We start from the raw sequence: 14579 nt of genomic DNA, 5'->3' as shown, positions 1-14579 counted from the left end.
TCTTCTGAATATTTGTTGTTCCTTTTATCCCTCATTCTTCCACTCTGTTGGTGCTGTATTCTGCTTGTAAACACAACCGGGATGGTTCTGGGATGCACATCCAAACATGTGCTCCATTGATATTAATGCAGTTCAGAGGACGGACATCCACATTCACCCGTGTACCCAAATGCAGGTGTTGCTCCCTTAAGCAGGATTACTTTCCGTGGCATGCACAGTGGGATGCACAGTCTTTGCAACAAGGATGGATTCCCACCCTGCAAAATAATTGAAATACCTGTCCCTTTGCAAATTGCTTTGTACCTAAGTTTTAAAATTAGTGAAATTTATTTTGTACTGAAATATATAATGATGGAATCAGTTAACTGTTATGGACAGCTTTTGAGTATGTTCCCAGAACTTTCTCTGTATTTTCTTGAAGTTAATAACAGATCTATGAGGTGGACTGGCGTTTTTTAACCCACCACATTCTAGATGGGAATGGAGCATTTGACACCCAAATCCATCCAGTGAATTTACAGAGGCAAGATTTAAACTGGAGGCTTCCTAATCCTGACAAAGAAGGTATAATGGTTAACATGTTTGGAATTGGGTTGAGGAGACCTAGGTTCACATCCCCGGTCAGCAGTGACTGCAATCCAGTGCATAATTTCTGAGGAGTAAACTCCACTTAGTTCAGTGCTGCAATTCCACCATCTGCACAGCTTTTAAGAGGTGAAGGAGCCCTGTCCTCTTTTTCACCTACCCACTCTCACACTTTTGCCATTCCATTCCCACTCCTATGAGAGGCAGAAGGGAGCAGCCTCCACTTACTCACCCAGGCTATTTTAGCTGATGGGAACATGCAGAACTGTGTGTTTCCAGTTACATAAGTTGATGGTCACTTGTCAATTCTGTGCACTAGCACAAGCCTGGGGTCTTGATCAACCGAGCAATAAATCCCCATAGTTTGCCAAGACCAGGTCTGAATAAAATGAACATAAATCCCACCTTTTGCCTCTCTGGGGCCAAGCATCTTACACCACATAAATAAATCTGCAACAGCCAATGCAGCAACCAATAAACCAGAGCAAGAATCCCATGAAAGCCAGAAGACAACAGACGGTTAATCAGCAGAATAGTCTCAGCTTTTATGTAGCGAGTCAGCAAGAGCAGAGCAAGACAAGCTGTGGATCAGCATTTCCAGTTAAAGAGAGGTTGCTAAGCACTCTTCTGTCTCCCAAAGAGTCCCCTTGCAGCCAGCTATCCCTTTCCCCTTCTCAAGGAAAAGGGTTGAGGGGGGGCAGATCGGGAAAGGGGTGATGAAATCTGCAGCGAAGTAAGGAAACTCTGTTTGATATCCTCCACCCTCAAGATTTCCAAGAAAATTGTGAAAGTACCCAAAGGTGTTTCCCACACACACACAGCATTTCCCTGAAAGCTTAGTGGGTGGTGAGGGGAATGAATGAATTTCAAGTCAAGATTCAGCCCACATGGCTAGAGAAGGCAGATCAGACAGAAAGCAGCTTAGGGAATTTAGTTACCCCAAAACCTGATTTTTCAGTGTTTTCGGGTGTCACCAAAAGCTATTCTGAAAAATAAACGTGCTGGATTACTCAGTGGGGTCCCTCTGCATTCTAGATTTAATAACATTCAGTGTTGTTCCTTATCTCCTTTAGATAACACATCATAGGGTAGACTTTTGAAAAACAACACTATAAAAACAAGCCATGGGGTGCTCATTTCTATCTTGCTCATTTCCATATAGTTTGATCACTGTTATTTAAAAAAAGATTAATCCAGACTGCCAGCCCTGGAAAACTCAGCCAATATGGGAGCAGTCTAAATAAATGCATGCATTTCTCAGTGTAACACTTTTCCCTGTGCAAAGAATACATGTGATAGCAGAGAAACAAAATGGCAAGGGGGCTGTAAAAGGAAATGAACTATGAAGGCTACTAGCCATGATGGCTGTGCTGTGCACTCATGGTGCACAGAGTTTTTTTAAAGCCACAAAGGCCATCTATGGGCCAATAAATCATGGCATATGCCCCCTACGCTCGGCAGACGGTATCACACTTCTAAAAGATAAGCTATTACACTGTGCTGGAAAGAACATCTCCTTAACCGCAACTCCCCCGTAGCTGCTGAGGTCCTCTCACAATTCTGCAAAAACAAGTTAGAGATAAGCTTTCAGTATCGATTAAAGTGCAGAGTGTTTGAGGACCAGGACATTTTCAAGGAAACCAAAATACTTGTTTACAAAGCTATTGTACTACCAACCTTACGATATGCTTGTGCAACATGGACCACTTATAAACGCCATCTCCAACTGCTTGAAAGATTCCATCAACGGTGTCTCCGAAAAATTTTACACATCACTTGGGAAGACAGGTGAACTAATATCAGTGTACTGGAAGAAGCAAAGATCACCAGTGTTGAAGCAATGATTCTTCAACATCAACTTCGTTGGACTGGTCATGTTGTGTGGATGCCTGATGATTGTCTTCCAAAGCAACTACTCTATTCCAAACTTAAAAATGGAAAGCATAATGCTGGTGGTCAACAAAAGAGGTTTAAAGACTGTCTCAAGGCAAATCTTTAAAAAATGTAGTATAAACACTGACAACTGGGAAACACTGGCCTGCGAGTGCTCCAGCCTTTACCAAAGGTCTCATGGGCTTTGAAGACACTCAAACTTTACTACGAGGCTGCCTGTTTCACCTGGCTAAAGGATTGGTGCACGTTGCAGGATCCGGACCTCCTGGACCTGGAAGGTTTTGACAACCGTTGGGGATGGCACGCCTACCTAATATATGGAAAAGCGAAAATTCATAAAAAATTTACCAACCATATAATAAGAAAGTCACTCTTTGCTGTATGGGAAAAATATAAAGACCTGATGGAGCCTAAAGTCCCGTAGTGGACTTCTCCAGTAGAAGCCATAGCAGTAAAACGGAAAAATACTCAGGAAAGCTGGCCAACATATAATGGGCACAAGATGTTGGACATACTATTATGATGGCTGACTGGGAACAGTTATGGACCACTGGTATGAAGTTTACGGCATGTAATGCCTTAAAAGAGAATTTAATGAAAATGATTTACAGGTGGTACATAACACCAGTCAAGCAAAAATTTACCATTTGCCCGATAATAAATGTTGGAAATGTAATGAAACTGAAGGTACATTCTTTCACCTTTGGTGGACATGCCCAAAGATTAAGGCATTCTGGGAGATGATCTATAATGAAATGAAAAAGGTATTTAAATATACCTTTCTAAAGAAACCAGAAGCCTTTCTCCTGGGCATGGTAGGCCAATTGGTGCCAAAGAAGGACAGAATTTTTTTCATGTACGCCACAACAGCAGCAAGAATACTTATCGCAAAGCACTGGAAGACACAAGATCTACCTACCAAGGAAGAATGGCAGATGAAGCTGATGGATTACATGGAACTGGCGGAAATGACTGGCAGAATCCGAGACCAGGGACAAGAGTCGGTGGAAGAAGATTGGAAAAAATTTAAAGTATGTTTACAGAAATATTGTAAAATTAATGAATGTTAGAAGGATGCTGGAAAGAAGTTATATGACTTTAGTAGAAATGTTATAAAGAATTAAGTATGAATAGACTGATAATGGATAAAGGTTAAACTTAAGGTTAAATTGCGTTAAGATAAATTATGGAACTAAATTTGAGAAAGAGGGAAAGGACCTGCTGGAACAAATAATTGAACTAGAATACAAAAAAAGAGGTGTGAGGAAGTCGAGGAAATAAGCAAATGAAAGATAAGGATATGAAAATACGGGGGGAGGGTTGTTGTTCTTTTTTCTTTTTCTTTTTTCCCCCTTCTATTTTTTAAAGGTTTGTGTTTTTTAAATGTTTCTGTTTTTCTTTTTTTTCATTTCTAATGTGTCGATGTATTGTTGATGTTTTGTATTATTGTATTTTCTTTTGTTTTTGAGGTTTTGTAATTGTTTATTGCTTGTATTTCTTTTTTTCTTTTTTCTTTTTTTTGTAATACTTAAACTCTAATAAATATCTTTAAAAAAAAAAAAAGGAAAGCTGGCCAACATATAAAATACTTCTAAAAAATGAGGATAACCAAATAAAATTAAAAAACTTTGAGGAGATAAGAGAACACTTTTCAGACTGGTTCCAATACCATCAGTTATTTGAAAAATTTAAATCTGACAAACAAAAGGGGTTCTCAGGAGAAATTTCCCGATTCAAATCTGATCTTGTAAACTCTAAAAGAAAAACTCTTTCCAAAACTTACCGACTCCTCCTTGACTGGACAGTCAAGGAGGAGGAGGTAACAGTGGCAATGGTGAGGTGGTCCCAGGATTTTGGCCATCCAATAACCATGGCCCAATGGGAAAATTTATGGAAGATCAATTGGAAATTCACAAACTGTTACACAATTAGAGAGAACTTTCAAAAAATGCAACATCGATGGTATCTAACACCATGGAAACTTTCAAAAATGTATAAAAATGTGTCAAGTAATTGTTGGAGATGCGGAGACTCAGGAACATTCTACCATATGTGGTGGATATGTAGGAAAATACAGGTATTCTGGGAGAGTATACATGCAGAACTGCAAAAAATGCTAAAGATCTCTTTCAATAAAAAACCAGAGGCCTACCTCCTGGGAATAACAGATCTGGATATTCCACAAAAGAGGAAGGGTATCTTTTTATATGCAACGGCGGCAGCAAGAGTTTTGATCGCAGCAAAATGGAAGAGTAATGAAATCCCCTCTATACAAGATTGGATCCAAAAGCTGACAGAATATGCCGAATTAGATGGTTTATCAGAAAAAATAAAGAATAAATCAAAACAGGAATTTGTTTCTAAATGGGAGGTTTTCAAAGAATATCTGAAAAATAAATATAGTAGTTTAAATTCTGTTGCAGCATTCGAGGAACTTCAGTGATAGTTGCTAGGTAGATAGAAGAAATTAGATTTATTGAGAATAAGTTTAATTATGAAAAAAAATGTGTGTATTGGCAATACGTAATATGAATTTGAAATATGGAATAGACAGGAAGTTGGGTCTTTAGTGTTAAGACCAATAGATGTTTTATTGTTTGCCAAGAAAATTATGTGTCTATGGTTATTTTTGTAATTTGTGTGTAATTTGGTATTTGTGTTTTTTGTGTGTGTGTTTTTTTCTTGTTGTATGTATAAATAAATAAATAAATAAATGAGGGGGGGAAAGAAGACACTCAAACTCAGGACACAAGGGAGAAACCTGCTAAGAGGAAGGCACGCTTGGCAAATCCACACCGTGATCAACTCCCTCTCAGAAACCAATGTCCCCACTGTGGAAGGATGTGTGGATCCAGAATTGGCCTCCACAGTCACTTTTGGACTCATTGTTAAAACCATGTTTATGAAAGACAATCTTACTCTGCTACGAGTGATTGCCAAAGAGAAAGAGAGCTTTGCAATGCTTGTGGATACAAGTTCCAGAAAACCACAAGGGGGAGTGCTGATGTGCTCAAGTCCTTCTTATGGGTTTCCTACAGGCATCTGGCTGGTCACAGTACGAAAAGGATGCTGGACTAGATGGGCCATTGGTCTGATCCAGCAGGCTCTTCTGCTGTTCTTAAAACAGAAGGGGAGTCAGTATGGATTTGGCCGCATGGGTGGAGTCAAGACCATATACTAGACCTGATAAAAAATATTAGACTTTGTTTACTATAACCTTTTCTTTCATTCATTCATCAAAAAGCAATTTGCATAAGCCTACCAAATGGAGCTTCTTGGAATGGTTAGCGTAGATTTATTATCTATGTGATTATGGCAATTATTACATGATAGCCTCGTTTCATGAAGTGCTCATCATAATTTGGTTCCTTTCATTTCATTGTATACTAGCAAGCAAGGTGAACATCGTATAAAGCATGGGGTTGCTTAATTCAGGCTAAAGTGATCCTAGCTACATACCAGCCATCCAATAATGTTTTTGTCCCATGATTAGCAATTTTCCATGCTGTGAAAATAGCTTCGGAATTTGCTGTCACATGCCAATTAAATAATATTTAAGTGGTGCATGGACTTCCTTACGTTTCTGGAAAAACAAAGTTAGACCATATCAAAATGGCAGGAATGTATAGCTGACAAACAAGGTCAAGGAGGTCCTGATAGTATGGTGTGGAACTTCAATAGCTCCCAGAGTAGATTTGGAAATAACAGCAGTGTCAAAATTGCTCTGTACCTCCACTTGAGCCATACTAGAGTTTGATTATATGCTGCCTTCACTTGCAGTTTCCACAAAACACATACAGAAGGCCAATAAGATATCTGATGAGCCTTTGGGGTCTTTCAATGAGTTCCTTGCCACACCTAGCAGAGATGCATTGTTTTGCTCTGTCTTTAGGAGGGATGGGAAACCTCAAGTATGAAAGTCAAATGCAGCCATCCAGACATCTGGCCCTTGGGATTCTCTCACCATATCCATCACTGGCCCTGCTCCAGCCCCTCCTTTCTGGCCACACACACCACTGATAGGTGGCCCTTAGACTGCAACCCTCACGCTGCAGAAAAGTTCACCTCTCACCTATATCTTTACACTAATCCCACAAATATATGTTAATGCTGTACCTAAGCGCCAGAAGCGGCTTAGTCATGTTGGCCACATGACCCAGAAAAACTGTCTGCGGAGCGGACAAACAACGGCTCCCTCGGCCTGTAAAGCAAGGTGAGTGCTGCAACCCCAGAGTCGTTCACGACTGGACTTAACAGCCAGGGGTCCCTTTACCTTTAAAGGAAGAGAAGCAATCTTTTTCAACCAGTGCAAGAAGTTCATATATAGAAAAATCCATGTGGAATAAGGAAATGAAGTGTGCTGGAATCAATAGTGTAGTCCCCTACCATTGCAAAAGAAAAGCCTGTAGGCCAGGTTTTCTTTAAAAAAATCAGGACTAGGTTTAGAGTCATTGATTTGATAGCATCTCTGGGGAAAAGCCACCTCTCTTTCTTTTGGTTTATGGCGTGAGAGGGAAAGATGGGGGGGTGGACATCTATGAAAAGAGAAAGAGAGAGCATTGTTCAATGCATTCCACATAACCTGTGCATGTGTCATCAACAAATCAATAATAGAAGCAGGAAACATTTCCCACCGCTAGTAAATTTTTCACCAGTGTGAGAAGCTTCAGATCATAAACATTGTTCACAGATTTGGAAGGCTTCAAGAGTTTCTGCAGCGTACCTGAGTTTAGGTCAGCCTTTCCCAACCTGATGCCCTGCAGAGGTTGGTACTGATGAAAGCTGTAGTCCAAAAGCCTATGGAGAGTACCTGCTTAGGGAAGGTTGTCATAGGGCAAACCAGGTGGCTAAATAATACTGTCTTAGTAGAGGAGGGAGGAAAGGCCAGGTGAATTTGCTGCTTGTTTCTATCTTCTAATGTATCCTGCTCCCACACACACTCACCAGCTGCTTCTCTGCTACTCATACAATGGGTTCTCAGTATACATATTCACATGGGTCACTGTGACTCTTGCCAAAGCTTGTGGCCATTAGTCTTCACTAAGCATGAGCGAATGATCAAAAAGTTGGTGTTGGATGGAAACTGCTACCCACCTACCTATGCTACCTATGCTACCCACCTACCTGTGTCACACATAGATGTAGTGCATCTCCTATTTGCTCAGAAGACTAGTAAATAAGTCTGACCCTGGAAGCTTTTATGAGCGTCAGGGAGAATAATGATGATGATGTTCCTCACAAATGCGACCCTTAAGAGACTTTTAAAAAATAATAGTACAAACACTAAAGCCTATTATAGCAAACTCAACAAATAAAAGCCAGGTCTTATAGATCTAGCCAGTGCAGTAGTGCCAGAATCGGTTTTCTACAGTATATTTGGTCAATTGGATTGCTAAATTCCTGCCATTTTATAACTCTTTTCAAAGGTTGCCCAGTGTATAATGCATTGGCTCTTTGGCCTATTAGCATTAGGAGCCTTCCCTGACTGGTATGGTTGCTTTTGCACATATTCTCTCCTTTGTCCAATGTCAAGAAGGGCAAGAGGCCATAGGATGCTTCTCTGCCTGACATCCCTCAGGACACCAGGTTAAGAATCTCTGTAAACTCAAGTCTTATTAGGCTGTAAATATTAAGCCTTACTCTTTCGGAAGGAAATGAACAGCAAAGATTAATCCCAACAAGAAAACTAAGCAATAGTAGGTATAGAGCTTATTCACATAGAAAGACGCATAATGCTGGTCCTTTAGCATGATAAAACAGAGAAGCTGGGGAAGAAATATTTTACAAATCTAAATTTTGATGGCTAATAGTGTAAGACTTGTTAATCCCAGCATTCTGATTTGTGATCAGCTGTGAGGTTTCAACACACAATGCAAGGCAAGAGTTTAATGCCTGGTTATATTTGCAAAAGCAGCATGTTATTCTCTAATGCTTTGCCACAAAGCAAGTGATAATATTTTAAATCTAGTTAGCAAGCTGCTGAGAACAGGTTTTGCATGGCTGGGTTCAAGTCAATGTATGAACTGTTTTGCTTTTAATGCTGCAAAAGCAATAAAACAGAGGGACAGGGCATTAGTTATTTGGATGCAATTTTTATTCTGCTTCTAATTAGGTTTATTGGAGCTAGTGTTAATAATCACATCTGAGCCAAGATGGGATCTCTGGAGTGCTTAGTTTTGAGAAAAGCACAGATATTGTGAGCATAACAGAAACCTGGTGGAATAGAGTGAACCAGGGGGTTACAGTTATCTCTATAAGAAGGACAGGAAAGGACATACTGGAGATAGTGTTGATCTGAACATCAAAGAGGACACAGAGTCCATCAAGCTAGAAATCACCAAAGGGACAGTCTCTTCCACAAAATTGTTGTCGGTGGTGATACCTGGCCCCAAAAGCAATCTAGCATTGCAGACATAATCTCATCTCCCTCACCAAAATGGCCAGGGTGATCTTGTGATAGAGAATGAAATCATGGAAACATCCAAAGGAAGAAGTGCTATATAGTATTTCAATTACCCTTATATATAATGGGTACTTATGTTGTTCAGTCACAAAAAAGAGGTACAATTTCCAGATTCCCTAAATGATTGAGTTCTAGCAGAGCTGGTCATGGAACTGAACAGAGGGGTGGACATCTTGGACTTAATCTTAAATGACACCCAGGATTTTGTGTGAGTTAAAGTGCTGTTGAGCCAGTTGGGAACAGAGACCACAGTGCTATGGAATGCAGCATATATGCAAGTTGACAGAGGCCACGAAATTGCAACATGGCTTCATTCGACTTTGGAAAAGGAAACTTCTCAAAAGTCCCCAAGTCTCAGTTCACTTGAAGTAATATAATACAATTTGTCCTGGAAGAATCTGTGACCTTAGCAGTCCCAATACAGTAATGAATGCAATTAGTGCCAGTCCTGAGCCACCTTTCAGATTTAATAATAGCCGTAACCATTTTGTTTTGTTTTTTGAAACATTGGCCGCTTCAGATGCAAGGCTTTTATCACATTTATCAGGAATCACCAAATGTACACTCTGAACTGTCTCACTCTCAGATAAAAGTCTTGAATATTATGCAGATTACAAAGGAGCTGTTTGTTGTGCTGGAACAAGAATAAGAGCCTCAGAATTTTAGTTTTTCACCTCCTGCCCCACAATTAGTTGATAAACTTCTGTTTCTCTTTCACTTCCAGGGTGGCACCATCGGCAATGGCAGACTCCCTCTGATCTGGAGGGACTAGCTCTGCGCGAAACGGGTCTTTTCCACTACGGCGAAGCGGGGACCCTTTCAAAAATCACAGGCGGATGAAGCCTGTGACCATGGGACTCGGCGGGCACCCTTAGCGCCCCCCCAACCCGCAAAGGAACCCACCAACGGGCTCCGAAGCGAAGAGGGGGAAGTGGCGCGGTGCTGAGAGTCAACTGCTATTTCCGTGGAGCGAAGCCGCATAGCTGTTGCCGGAGAGCGCTGCCTTTTTCCTGGGACAATTTGGCTTCTAAAATAATCACCCGTGAGTACTTAAATTTCGGACAATTGGACTTTAAATAAGGACTTGTGAGCAGAAAGGAATTGGACTTAAAAATTTACTTCAATTTGGCACTGAAACGGGAAGGTCTAAACAGGAAGTCAGCCTTCCGTTTCTTTGTAGACAGAATAAAGCAAAGACAACGTAAACTAGAGCTCAGAAAATAGCTTCTAAAAGATTAACTTTCATCATTTTAAAATTGTTGAACCCCCCTTCGGAAGCAGGAGAAGAAGGGGGATCTTTGTCGGACTGTTTAAACCTGCAGAAGTGAGTTTAAAGTAAAGTAACTTTCCACCGTCCTGATCCTGGAGCGGGGTGTCAGGACTGACGTTTGAAGCTCATTGACCAGAGACAAACGTTTTTGACAGATAGCTAAAAGAAGAGAAACATAGTGATTCCACTGTTCCCTTTCGCATTTTAAAGGAACAAATATTGACAAAATATCTCAAAAAGGAAACTTTGTTGCTAGATTTGTACTTAAAAGAAAGAACAAATAGAAGTTTTCCCCCTAGAGGGAGACTGTGAAACTGTAATTAATTCCAGGGAGCTTGCAGCTGTTACAGATTACAATCGTGGGAATAGACCTGTGACCTTGTAGGACAATGTATTCAGAAGCTCTGTGGTGTGCTCTCTGTAAAACAAATGCCCTACTGGAACAGTTAAATGAGAAGACGGATTTGATGACTAATGCGGTCAGAATTTTTGAACAGGCAGTGGGAAACTATATGGAGCCCACCCAGGAATCAAATCAGGAGTGTGCCCTGACAGAACAGATGAGAGAAGAGGATGTTGCTGAATTTTGGGCGCCAGAGATGGAGGGAGCTGTGGCCCTGCAGGAACATGAGCTTTTGGACTTGACAAATGAACTTGGAAAAAGCCAGATTTGGAAAGATAAAGTTTGGACTGGTTTGGAAATGGGGGGTTGGATAGACCCCCCTATGCAGGGATGTTTGGACTTTCCAAGTCTGGCAATGGGCCGTGAGATGTTTGGGGCTGTGGGGGCTCTTAATTTTGGAGGGATTCTGAAACATGTTTTCAAATACCACATGGAGTTTAGTCTGGTCTTTGGAAAAGGGGCTGATTTGTTGAAAAGGGTCAAAAACATTACCAAGCTGGAGTTCCCACGAGTGAAAGGAGAATATGAAGAAGAACCGCGGAAGGGACATGGAAGAGACTTAAGGGCCTCGGATATAAGGTTACCAGGTTAATGCGCTAGATCAATGGGATAAAAAGGACTGACAAAACCCGGGACCAGGAGGAAAGGATGCTGGATGAAGATTGGATTGTTTTTATTTCTTTTTATTATTATTAGGATTGTTTTATAAAATTTATGAATGTTAGAAAAATGTTGGAACGAAATTACTTGGCTCTAGCAAAAATGTTTAAAGAATTAGGTAAGAATATTATGGTTATGAGAAGTTGGTAAAAATAAGATTTAAGTTTTAAGTTTTAAGGTTTTCTATAAGATAAGATGAAAATAGATTAAGGTAATGTAATGACAGAATATTATGAAATATGGAAAGGATTTGCTGCGATAATTAATAACTAGGATACAAAAAAAGGGAGGAGGAGGAGGTCAAAGAAAGAAGGTAATGAAAGTTGAGGATTCGAGAATGATGGATTTGTTTTTATCTGTTTGTGGTTTATTTTTGTTTTTTGAATCTGCATTGTTTGATGTGGTTTGTTTTCTCTTTGTTTTCTCTTTTTTCTTTTTTTTCTGTAATTTTAAAAATTTTCAATAAATATCATTTAAAAAAATAAAATAAAATAAACTTCTGTTTCTCCACCCTGGGCAAAATTCATCTTATTAGCACTGTTTATGATATATTAATTTAATAGCATTAGACTCCTGCTAGATGAGGGGACACGGGTGGCGCTGTGGTCTAAACCACAGAGCCTAGGACTTGCCGATCAGGTCGGCGGTTCGAATCCCCGCGATGGGGTGAGCTCCCGTTTCTTGCTCCCTGCTCCTGCCAACCTAGCAGTTCAAAAGCATGTCAAAGTGCAAGTAGATAAATAGGTACCGCTCCGGCAGAAAGGTAAATGGTGTTTCCGTGTGCTGCTCTGGTTCGCCAGAAGCGGCTTAGTCATGCTGGCCACATGACCTGGAAGCTGCACGCTGGCTCCCTCGGCCAATAAAGCGAGATGAGCGCCGCCACCCCAGAGTCAGTCACGAATGGACCTAATGGTCAGGGGTCCCTTTATCTTCTAGATGAGGCCAGAGGCCCATCCAGTCCAACATTTTATTCTTATAGGTGCCAGCCGGACGCCTGTCGGAAGCCCACAAGCAAGTCCTGGGTGCAACTGCACTCTCCCCATTTGCCATTTCCAGCAAATACCATTCAGAGACATATTGCCTCTGACTGTACTGTATAGCCTGGAACAAATTCCTGCATATAAAATATAACATCAGTTCTGAAGTGCAACCTTGAGTAATTTTTACCTTCACATATAATTAGCCTGGGCCAGTTCTTTGCCATGCAGCTGTGCATACCTATTTCAAGGGAAATCCAATGATTTCAGGCATATGAGTGCTCTTCATGCACACATATTTTGTGTACCCTGGAGTACATTCTCAAATGCAAAACGTATCATGCAAAACAGTTCTCAGTTATTCCAAACTACTAAATATCACTAAATAACAGGGACCAGGAAGCAGGATTACCGTATATTCAAAGCTGTTTTAAACTAACTTCACTGACCTGGTATTGAGTTCTCGGCTCAGTTCAAAGTGCTGGGACTGACCTTCAAAACTTTGCATGATTTAGGACCCAGGAAGACCCTTGTCACCCACCATGGACAAGGGTGGCTTTTTTGAGCTGCTACTATCAGACATTACATGGATGACAATCAAAGATAAAGAGCCTTTATGATTATGATGCCTTACCTATGGAATGCCCACCTCAAGGAGGTTTGCCTGAGGCCCACCTTGCTATCATTTCAGCACAAAGTGAATGTCTATTTGCTAACCTGTACAGTTTATAATTCTTTTAAGCTGCTGTGGGGTTTTTTGTTTTTTTTTTACACTTTTATATTACACTGTGCTTTTGATTGATTTAGATTTCTGCACTATCCATATCTATTTATTTTGCATTTTTGTAAGCTCACCTGGACGTGCCATTTGACCTTTGAAGGTCTGGGTGAAAACTTCAGCACTAAATGAATAAAGATATAGCCAAAAATTCTTGATTAATTGTTTCAAGCTTTGAGCATGAACGTATGGTTTTAGATATTTGAACTTTTCTTCTAAATACTCCTTTTATTTGTTTTAGCACTGGACAGATAAGCAATACAGTGGTACCTCGCAAGGCGAATGCCTCGCAAGACAAAAAACTCGCTAGACGAAAGGGTTTTTTGTTTTTTGAGCTGCTTCGCAAGACGATTTTCGCTATGGGCTTGCTTCGCAAGACGGAAACGTCTTGCAAGTTTGTTTCCTTTTTCTTAACACCGTTAATACAGTTGCAACTTGACTTCGAGGAGCAACTCATAGAACGCGGTGTGGTAGCCTTTTTTGAGGTTTTTAAAGACTTTGGTGATTTTTGAAGCTTTTCCAAAACTTTCCCGACACCGTGCTTCGCAAGATGAAAAAAATCGCAAGACGACAAAACTCGCGGAACGAATTAATTTCGTCTTGCGAGGCACCACTGTACAGAAATTGATTTCGTCGTGTTTGATGCAACCCTGTTTTGAGCAATCTGGAAAGAGAATCATGCGTTGTTCTGATAAATATAACAGTACTGGCAAAATTAGCTGGTTTTTCCAGTGCTAACTTTTCAGCATGAGGCCGCCATGTTCCCAAGGTGCTGACTTTCATTTTGGCATTAAACACCCTGATGGTGCAAATTCCATGCTTCACAAATTTGGAGAAGGTTCACAAAACTGCACAAATCCTTTTAGTGGCAAAGAACATTCTTTGCTTGTACATAGTCACAAGTTCACTCTCCTGCATCTCCCGTGAAATAATATCAAATAGTGATCTCCTTCCTACAACCTTGGGGAGCCATGATTAGTCAGAGTATACAGTATTGGACTAGATTAACCAGTGGTCTGACTCTGTTATATTAGGCTATTATTTTTGTTATGCTTGTTGAATCAAGGAGTTACTATCTGAAGGAAATGTAGTTTTTCATTCTTGCTTTCAAACACCAAAATCCAAAAGAAATGAAACTTCTTGTGTATGTTCTTTGTACATAAATAAGAAAAGACTACCCACCCCAAAGTAGCAAATAGTACTTCAGTAGCTCCAATATTCATAGCAATAATTTTGGCAGGTTCTTAACAATAAGGAAAGAGGATTGTATGGATGTATTTATCAATACGAACATGAAGTATTTGAGAAGGTAGGAGGAAAGTCTTATATTCAGCAGGATAAGGGAAGCAATTTAAAACACACATATTGCACTTTTAATTAATGTTCAAGTACTCTTGAGAGCAAACACACACAGAGAGATTTATTTCCTCACACAATTATCAAAATATGCTGAAATACCAATGAGGAAACAAAAGAAGCCTATGCAGATTTACCACCCAGTGGAGCAAAACAATCTTTTCATCTTGATAGTAGTTCATTAAGCGTCCCCC

This window comes from Podarcis pityusensis (genome assembly GCF_964106645.2).
Source record: "Podarcis pityusensis genome assembly, chromosome: 5".
NCBI classification, from domain to species: Eukaryota; Metazoa; Chordata; class Lepidosauria; order Squamata; family Lacertidae; genus Podarcis; species Podarcis pityusensis.
Note: the sequence above shows the minus strand (reverse complement) of the source record.